Source organism: Alligator sinensis, unplaced genomic scaffold, assembly GCF_000455745.1.
Source record: "Alligator sinensis unplaced genomic scaffold, ASM45574v1 scaffold23_1, whole genome shotgun sequence".
NCBI classification, from domain to species: Eukaryota; Metazoa; Chordata; order Crocodylia; family Alligatoridae; genus Alligator; species Alligator sinensis.
The window spans coordinates 1317694-1327343 of NW_005841890.1; the positions used below are offsets into that span (position 1 = coordinate 1317694).

The 9650-nt window shown below is 43.3% G+C and overlaps 1 non-coding gene across 1 annotated transcript; it reads right to left on the reverse strand.

The window, feature by feature from the left end:
- Positions 1 to 2016: 2016 nt before the first annotated feature.
- TRNAC-GCA lies at positions 2017 to 2088 on the reverse strand. The gene has a single exon. It is a non-coding gene; the product is annotated as a tRNA-Cys (tRNA).
- Between the last annotated feature and the right edge of the window lie 7562 nt (positions 2089 to 9650).

Here is a 9650-nt window from a genome sequence, read left to right on the forward strand (position 1 = left end):
ACTGCCTTTCAAAACAAAGTTGTGTATTTTTTATGGCATGTTGTATATGAGAAACTACAGTATGTGCCCATCCAATAATAGATCTATCTAGCCCATATTTTTCCAGCTCACTGATGAGAATGTTATGTAGGACTATGTTAAAAGCCTTCAAATATCCAGGCATATTGTGTCTACACCATACCCCTTATCCACGAAGCAAAGAAGTTGCCTAAGCAAAGACGACAATCATGTTGATTTGGTTTGCTTTGTTCATAGCAACTCCATGCTGACTGCTATGAGTCATGGCGTCATTCTCGAGATATTTTAAAAGATGTATAATGTGCTACAGTAACCTTCCAGATAGTTGAGTCAGACAGACAAATCTCTTAGGGTATAGGTTAGGTAGGTCTAATACAGTTGGATACAGTTGGTCTAAACACTTATCTGTGCAGCTGTTCAAGGAAAGCGGGGGAGCTTAAATTGGGCCAAAAGTGGTGTGCGCAATCTAAATTAGCTCACCTCGGTAGGTGAACTAACTTAGACTGCGAATGGTAGAAGAAAACGATCTGGTGAACATTTGCACATGTTTGGAGTGCAGTCCCAGGGTTGGGAAGGCCCAACCTCTCACCCCAACCCTCGGGCTGTGCTCTTCCTATCTTCCCCTGATCCTGATGGGCTATTTTTAGACCCCTGATCCCCTCTATCCCCAGAAGGACAACCCCCCACCACTGGCCTACCACCCCACTCTGATTTTGCCACCAGCCTCCCCGGTCCTGCCCACCCCATGCCACCCCATAGATTCATAGATTCATAGATGTTAGGGTCAGAAGGGACCTCAATAGATCATCGAGTCCGACCCCCTGCATAGGCAGCAAAGAGTGCTGGGTCTAGATGACCCCAGCTAGATGCTTATCTAACCTCCTCTTGAAGACCCCCAGGGTAGGGGAGAGCACCACCTCCTTTGGGAGCCCATTCCAGACCTTGGCCACTCGAACTGTGAAGAAGTTCTTCCTAATGTCCAGTCTAAATCTGCTCTCTGCTAGCTTGTGGCCATTATTTCTTCTAACCCCCGGGGGCGCCTTGGTGAATAAAACCTCACCAATTCCCTTCTGTGCCCCCGTGATGAACTTATAGGCAGCCACAAGGTCGCCTCTCAACCTTCTCTTGCGGAGGCTGAAAAGGTCCAGGTTCTCTAGTCTCTCCTCGTAGGGCTTGGTCTGCAAGCCCTTAACCATACGAGTGGCCCTTCTCTGGACCCTCTCCAGGTTATCTGCATCCCTCTTGAAGTGTGGCGCCCAGAATTGCACGCAGTACTCCAACTGCGGTCTGACCAGTGCCCGATAGAGGGGAAGTATCACCTCCTTGGACCTATTCGTCATGCATCTGCTGATGCACGATAAAGTGCCATTGGCTTTTCTGATGGCTTCGTCACACTGCTGACTCATGTTCATCTTGGAGTCCACTAGGACTCCAAGATCCCTTTCCACTTCCGTGCCACCCAGCAGGTCATTCCCTAGGCTGTAGGTGTGCTGGACATTTTTCCTCCCTAGGTGCAGCACTTTGCATTTCTCCTTGTTGAACTGCATTCTGTTGTTTTCTGCCCACTTGTTCAACCTGTCCAGGTCTGCTTGCAGCTGTTCCCTGCCCTCCGGCGTGTCCACATCTCCCCATAGCTTTGTGTCATCTGCAAACTTGGACAGAGTACATTTCACTCCCTCGTCCAAGTCGCTGATGAAGACATTAAAGAGTATCGGTCCAAGGACTGAGCCCTGCGGGACTCCACTGCCCACACTCTTCCAGGTCGAAACCGATCCATCCACCATGACTTTCTGGGTGCGACCCTCTAGCCAATTCGCCACCCACCAGACTGTGTAGTCATCCAAGTCACATCCTCTTAACTTGTTCACCAGGTGTTTCGTAACCTGGTCATAAAAAGAGACTAGATTAGTCAGGCACGATCTGCCTGCTACAAACCCGTGCTGGTTTCCCCTTAGCATAATTTGTCTTGCCGGGCTCTTGCAAATGTGAGCCAAAACAAGGGGGCACCTGGATTTGAACCAGGGACCTCTTGATCTGCAGTCAAATGCTCTACCACTGGGCTATACCCCCTTCTGTTTAACAGCACAGGTCCTGGCACTAATAAACACTGTTCATGGTCTATGATCATGTGGCTTAAAGTAAGCCACATGGTTGTAGACTAAGTGGGGTAAATGTTTTTTATGTACCTTGATTCTTCCATCTCCTCTTTTCCTTTTTTTTCAAAGATGGATGCTGTTACTCCTAACTGTGTCTTGATGGCTACAGCACCATGCTGGGAGGGTAGAGACAGACAGATTCACATCCCCTCTAGGTGAAGGAGAATGTAGACTCTGGGTGTTCTGTATCTTAGGGAAGAGCCCTAAGCACTAGATATTCGGCTAAAACATGAGAAGTCTGGCTTCCTCTTCCTCTGACATCTAATACGCTACACTCAACCAAGGTGCCTTACACTCACCAAAGGTAGGTGCCTACAGAGCTGAATGTATGTTTGACAATAACACAGACAACTACATGTTCAGTAGCCACGCGGATGCTTACGTGTCAATACTGCACATGGAATAGGATTTCAAACTATACTTAGTGGCCAAAAACAGCAGTTATAAAGATAGAAAACTGTCATTTGAGAATATAAAGTGATTTTTTTTTTTTCCCAAGAGGTGTGCCTTCCAGGGTGATGTGTCTAGATTTGTAAAACCATCACGTAGTAATCTTTATTTGCACAGATACATACACGTGGCCTTTTAAATGTTATTGCTTAATTTAATTATGTATACAGAGGTCTCTGTTAAATGAATATCTCTAACTTTTAAAATAACTAAGTGTAAGAAGAAGAATCTGTCAACATTAATGCAGGGTTAATTGAGAGGGTTGTAAGATTAGGCCTACAAAAGTCAGGGAGTTCAGAACTGAGAAAGGAGAGATGTATGGAGTAATAGGAATAATGTATCTTTATCCAACCACACTCCCCCTGTTCTTACAAGTTTTGGGTGTTCTAATAATCCTATGTTTAGAACCAGCTGAGTTTTTCAAATCTCTCAAAGATGACATAGCAAAACCAAAGCAGTCCCTGGGTTTTCTGTAGGCCTGTTCTCTGTGTCTTTAGGATTCTGAGACTAAATGTTATTCTGGATAAGTACTTTATCTTTACAAGGTTAAAGTACTATTCCACAGCTTTCCTATGTAAAAGGTACTTTAACCTTGTAGAGATGCCCTACATCTACAATAGCCCTGGAAAATTTCATGAGCACACTTGAAACTTAGACTTTAGACCCTGGGGAGGGATAATTAAGTCCAGCATAGTGCAGGGGGCTGGACCAGATAACCTCATGAAGTCCCTTGTGGCCCTAATTTCCTATGATCCCATGATCCTATGAACTTTCTAAGTTTTTAAAATCAAAGAGGCAAATCTCATATTGGTCTCTTAAATAAGTGGATCTGATTTTGTTGGCAGAAAAAATGCTATTACAGCTATATTATTATTTATGCTATAATATTATAGCATAAATAATGCTATAACAATATTTATATTTTGCTGCCCCCAGATTAAACCAGGGTAGTAATTCTACCCTATAATGTTTGGGTTTGCACATCTACTGAATTAGAACTTTTTGTCAAATTTAAATGATATTTTAATTTTTTTTTCTTTTTGTTCATTCACCATCTTCTCCTTCAAGTTCTGATCTTACAGGGTACTTTGCTAAATATTCTCACATACCAAATAATTTATGATTTGCTTGTCCTTATTCAGCTGAAATACACTTCATCTACAGACTTTTCTCAGGTGATCTGCCAAAGGCCAAAAAGAAGATTTCCAAAGTCAGAGATGGCTCTGAGGTATCTAATTGACACTAACTTTTGATGGGAATTAAAGACCTAAATGCCACTAATGCCTTTGCAAATTCCCCCTGAATATTCAGCTGCTGTAGGAAATGGTTCAGAACTTTAACGTCTGTATCTGATTTTAGTCTCCTTCTATCTAAGGAGTTTCTGCTACCACTGTCACAACAGTATATGCATCCTTTCTGTGTACAATAGACTGGGTATAGTAAAGGGCCAGGTATTTCCATTTAATGTTCAAACCGAAATAGGGGTCTCGTCCCAAGAGGAGAATCCAAATAGAAAGGTTTAAGCACCCCAGATCCCTATACAATTAAGTGTTTTCAAAAGGATGCCCAGGGCATGTAGGCACTGAGCAGGGGGGCACCTAAATAAACCAAAGAGAAACAGTAAGCCCTGGCTGATAACTGAACTTCCAGCGATCTTGGAACGTAGGTACCTCACTCATTGCTGCACGTGATTAAGCGCTTCTGTTAACTTTGAATCCAAGGCATATCATCCTCTTCTGATGGTCAGGACTTACCTGACCAGCAGTGGTGGTGTCAAGGCTGGTGTCTATTTTTTTCATAAATGCCTACTGGTTAGAGTACTCCCAGAGGCAGCAGTAGACCTGGGGTTGAGGTTCTCCACAGCTTAGGGGATTCAAACTCACATCTCCCACATGAGTTCTCTAAACACTAATCTACAAAATAGTCTGGATAGGGGCACTCTTCCTTCAAAGCTCAGTCACTAGTCAGAAAAAATGTCAAAGTCATAGGGCCAGATGAAGAGTAAGCAAGAAGGTGCATGTTTCCCGAACCCAGTGGTGAGGGAGCCTGTTCTTGGAAGGGGGAGCCTTGGGTTGAGTCTGTGCTGCCAGGCTGTTTAGGTCTTTTGCATTAGGCAGACATTGGATGATGAAAATGATGATGATAATAAACTTGAGAAATAACCCTACTATGCTAATTCTGTAGCTTGACAGTTTGCAACACTCCTACGAAAACAGAACTGAGGCCAGGTCTCTTGCACTCCCACTGAGTTGTTATATAAAACATGGGTACCAGCACCCCTCTCCCTTCCAGTTGTATCCAAGGAGAGGGGAAGAATGACCTTGTAGTCCTTTTCTTTAAAAATAAAAAAAAAATTAAAAACTTTTATCATGCAGTATAACCTCATAAATCTGGCATGCTCAGGACTGAGCACCTGCTGGATATTTGAAAAATTTTGCCTTTTGAAACTGAAGAGGCAGCTGGTCACAGAGCATATGGGGGGTGGGGAATTTATGAGGTTTTATTGTATTGTCTTTCTGTGGAACCAATGCTGGAAACACCTAACTCATTCTGCAGGAAACCTTGGCACTGAAAGCAGGGCTGTGGATTCCCCTACTGGGGCCAGATGCCGTAGAGAAAGCCATTGAAATGTGTGGTGTTTCAGAACCTGACTGCATTGTCGATCTGGTAGGAAAGCAATCATTGGCAACATATGGTTTACAGGTCAGATTTGGTCCCTGGGGCCATTGGCTCTGGCCTGCAAAGCTGGAGGGCTTTGGTTATGCCTACTGCTGTGCCAGGGCTAGACAGCTGGCAGGTGCATCCATGCTGCCATGCTTCTTTCTTCCCTTCCCCTCACCCCCCAGGCAACTTCCAGCTGATAGGGAGCTACACCAGGGCTGACCATAGCCAGGGTGGGGTGGAGGGCGGTGGCAGCACAGATGCAGTTTCCAGCTGCCCAGTGCCAGCCGAGCGCCCCTGCGTTGCAGCTAGAGTATGAGGAGCAAGGAAAATGGCAGTCACAGGCATAATTCCTAGCTGCTTGGCCCTGTTGCATGAGCAAACAAAGGCCTTGCCTCTGATAAGCTGCTGAAGCCCTGAGCCCACATCAGACTGGAGCCTGGTTGTTTTAGTCTACAGCTTGTAAAGGTTGCAAACCACTTCCTTAAATAGTCAGTTGAAGCACAGGCTTGCTGTATTCATGGTGACTTTCACCATAGATGATTTGGACAACCATCTTGCTTTACTCCATGTTTGTTCACCATTTAGCATGCTGAAGACTCTACATACTGTGGAGAAGAATAGTAAGTACTCCTTGTTGGGGATATAGGCAAACATCACATAACATCATAAATAAATGCTACTTTCAACACTGCTTTTTATTATTTTAGCTTCTTCTCTTAACAGACTAACTGATTACAAGTTTAATGTAGCAAGTTTTCTTTTCTAAAGTCTTTAAAAATAAGATGATTGTTGTCCATTTATTATTGAAATGATGGCTGTGTGAACAAAATTAGCTCCAACATCATTAATTCAAAATTAAATATAATCAAAGCAATGCATTAAAATTTTATGAACTGATTAGATATTTAGTAAAGTTTAACCATTTTACTGACATTTCAAGAGTCATTTGGATATCAATAAAATGCTAGCTGATCTTTGCTAATTGACAATTTATAAGTGGGCTGATCTGTAACTTGTAGCTACTTTGAAATATCTCAATTAAAGTCTAAACATCTCTCTCAAGTAGACTCAGTTTAAGATATTAAACAGAACATAATTAAAAAATTAATTGCTTGTGTAACCAAAAATTTTTAATTGGTAGAGAAAGCAGATATAGACCTTTTTAACTCTATTACAATTCAATAGGTATTGTTTTAGCAATCAGATTGCATTAAGGCATCACTGTAATCACTATCCCTTCCTGCTTTAAAATTATATGGGTAGAAATAGTTGTACTTGAAAATAAAAGAATGGATACAATTTTTCTGAGCCAGAACTAATAGAATTGCCCATAGCTATTCATTGCAGATATAGGAAGGATTGCAACAATCATAGTTCTTTCAACATTGCTTCTAGTGTTATTCTCATCTAATTCTACTTAACATGAGGATTGCTATATTACATCCAACACATTCAGTTTATTTTCCATTCTTTGATAGTGGCCAGTATCAGATGGCTCAGAGGAAAGTTTAGGAACTTCTTAGGAGGCAGCAGTGAAATAAATTTGCCTACCTAGATGTCACATCCTAATGCCTAGAGACTTAAACCAGGAAGCATGAGTTCCAAGTTTCTCTGGCCACGTCCACACAAGCGCGGACATTTGTTTCCTTGGGACAAGAAGCAGCAGCACACCCTATGCCACTGCTACTTGTCCCCAGGGAATGTCTCTGCCACACACCATCTGGCATGTGGCAGGTTACCTTGGGTGGAGTAACGGAGGCTGGGGTCAGTAATTAAGCTGGCCCCAGCAGCCTTAGCTGGAGTCCTTGGGGCTGGGTAAGGTGTAGCCATGGTGTTCCTGCAGCTGGGAGCCTGGCCAGAAGCTAAAGCATGGCTCCGGTTTTGGGTGGTGCACACTGTTGCCATGTGTGCCACCCTGATTTGTTTCCGCATGGCTTTTTTTGACCTTGGGATTTCCCAGGATCAAAGAACACCCCCGCACTGCAAGGTAGCAGTGTGGAGAATGCCTGAACGTCTGGTGTGTGTCACCGCAGATGGGTCTGGTGCCACATGCCACACAGCTGCACTCCTCTGGACGTGGCCTTTGAAAAGCATTAATTGTTATAAAGCAGAATGCTTTTGTTCTCCATTTAAACATTCAACACTGCTTTGAATTTAATTAGTCCTGGTGATTTTTTGGGTGATAGTCACTAATTGTTGCAAAAGACACTATAGTTAATGGAGAACAAGTGTTTACAAAGTATGATAGGGAAATAATCTGTGAAAATACAAATTCATCTGCTCCAGGATAATGGCAGGAACATTGGGACATATCCAAATGGGCCTTGTAGGCATCTATACAGGACTTTGATATGTAGACCTATAAATCACAAATTGACCCTGCTCAGCAGTTGCAAACTGCTTAGGCACCTAGGTTCATACTCCTAGGTTGACTTGGGTGAGTGATTACACACGCTCAGAAGCAATCCAGACCAGCCATCTTGGAGCTTGACGACTGCCTGTAGGCCTTGATGGAGCACAGACTAATAGAACCATCAATCCTGCACTATACCTGTATTATATATATATATATTTTCATCATCTGGCCTGAATACCCAGACCCACTTATTGACTTCCACTGAAGATTTAATAACCATTGGCCCTTGATCAATATTTCCCTGGAATACTCTTACACCAACATCAACTTTATAGACACCACAATCCACATCTGGGATTGAACCCTACAAACTATCCTATACAAAAACCCCACAGGTTTTGGGAACCATGGTGATATTTATGTCCTCAAGACCAGCAGCAATCATCCCAAGCACTCAAAAAAATCTACAGTCAGCCCCTCAGATACTACTACATCTGCTTTGAAGGAACATTTGTGATGCCCACCTGGCCAGGCTAAAATCTGCCTTTATATAAGAATACTGCAGTGGAGAAACAGACTACGTCTTTGAAAAAGCAATCCAAATAGCTCTCAGTAATCTGCTACAATACAAAAAGAAACTCTTTTATGACCACACATGCTTGGTGGTCACCTACTACCCCACATTGGAAATGATTAAAAGAATCATCACACAACTACAAACTATATCTGACAGAGATCAGACTTTGAGATGAATATTTCCAGCCCCTCTGCTTCTGGCTTTCCAACAACACCCTAACTTTGCCCAACTCATCATCAGTAGCAAACTCCTCACTGCTAAACAGATATCAAACGGGACATTGATATCTTGGCTTAACAAAAGATGCTTCACCTCTTAACACATCTCCACTGTCACCCCCTCCCCACCCAACTGAACCCAGCAGAATCTATGAATCCTATACGTGCCTTTCCCAAAATGTGATATATCTGATCCACCAAATACCCTCATGGTAACAGTGTGGGTGAAACTAAGCAGCTATGTATGAGAATGAACTCTCACAGGAAAAGATATTAAGGAGCGAGACACACATACATCAGTAAGAGCACATTTTTAACAGAACAACCACTCCTTTTCTGACCTCATGAACCTCATGCTCAAGGGAAATCTACCAATCACTTTTAAGGGTGAGTTTGCAGACAAGAATTTATAAGCTGGCTGGACACCAGAAACCAAGGACTGAACATCGATATTGATTTTTATGACATACTATGAATTAGATTCATAGATTGTGAGGCTGGATGGGACCTCGGAAGATCACTGAGTCCAGCCCCCTGCACCAGGCAGAAAAGATAGTTGGGGTCAACAACCCCAGCAAGGTGACTGTCCAGTCTCCTCTTGAAGATTTCCATGGTAGGCAACTACACCACTTCTGGAAGGAGATTACTTCACACTCTGGATGCCCTAACTGTGAAGAAGTTTTTCCTGATGTTGAACCTGAAATGGTCTTCCAGGACTTTACGGCCATTAATCCTGGTTTTCCCCAAGGGTGCCCTGGTGAACAGTAGTTCACCGAGCCCTTGATATACACCTCCGATGTAGTGGTAAACTGCTATCAAGTCCCCTCTCAGCCTTTTCTTTTTCAGGCTGAAGAGTCCCAGGTCTCTCAGCCTTTCCTTGTATGGCTTGCAATGAAAGTCTCTGATCATACAAGTGGCCCTTCTCTGGACTCTCAAGTTTTACCACATCCTTGTTGAAGTGCAAAGCCCAATACTGATCGCAGTACTCCAGCTGTGGTCTCACCAATGCTCAGTAGAGTGGAAAAATCTCTTCCCTAGTTTTGCTGGAAATGCATCGATTGATGAACACCAGGGTATTATTTGCCCTGCTGGCTACAGTGTTGTACTGCCAACTCATAGATTCATAGGATTCATAGGGATTCATAGATGTTAGGGTCGGAAGGGACCTCAATAGATCATCGAGTCTGACCCCCTGCATAGGCAGGAAAGAG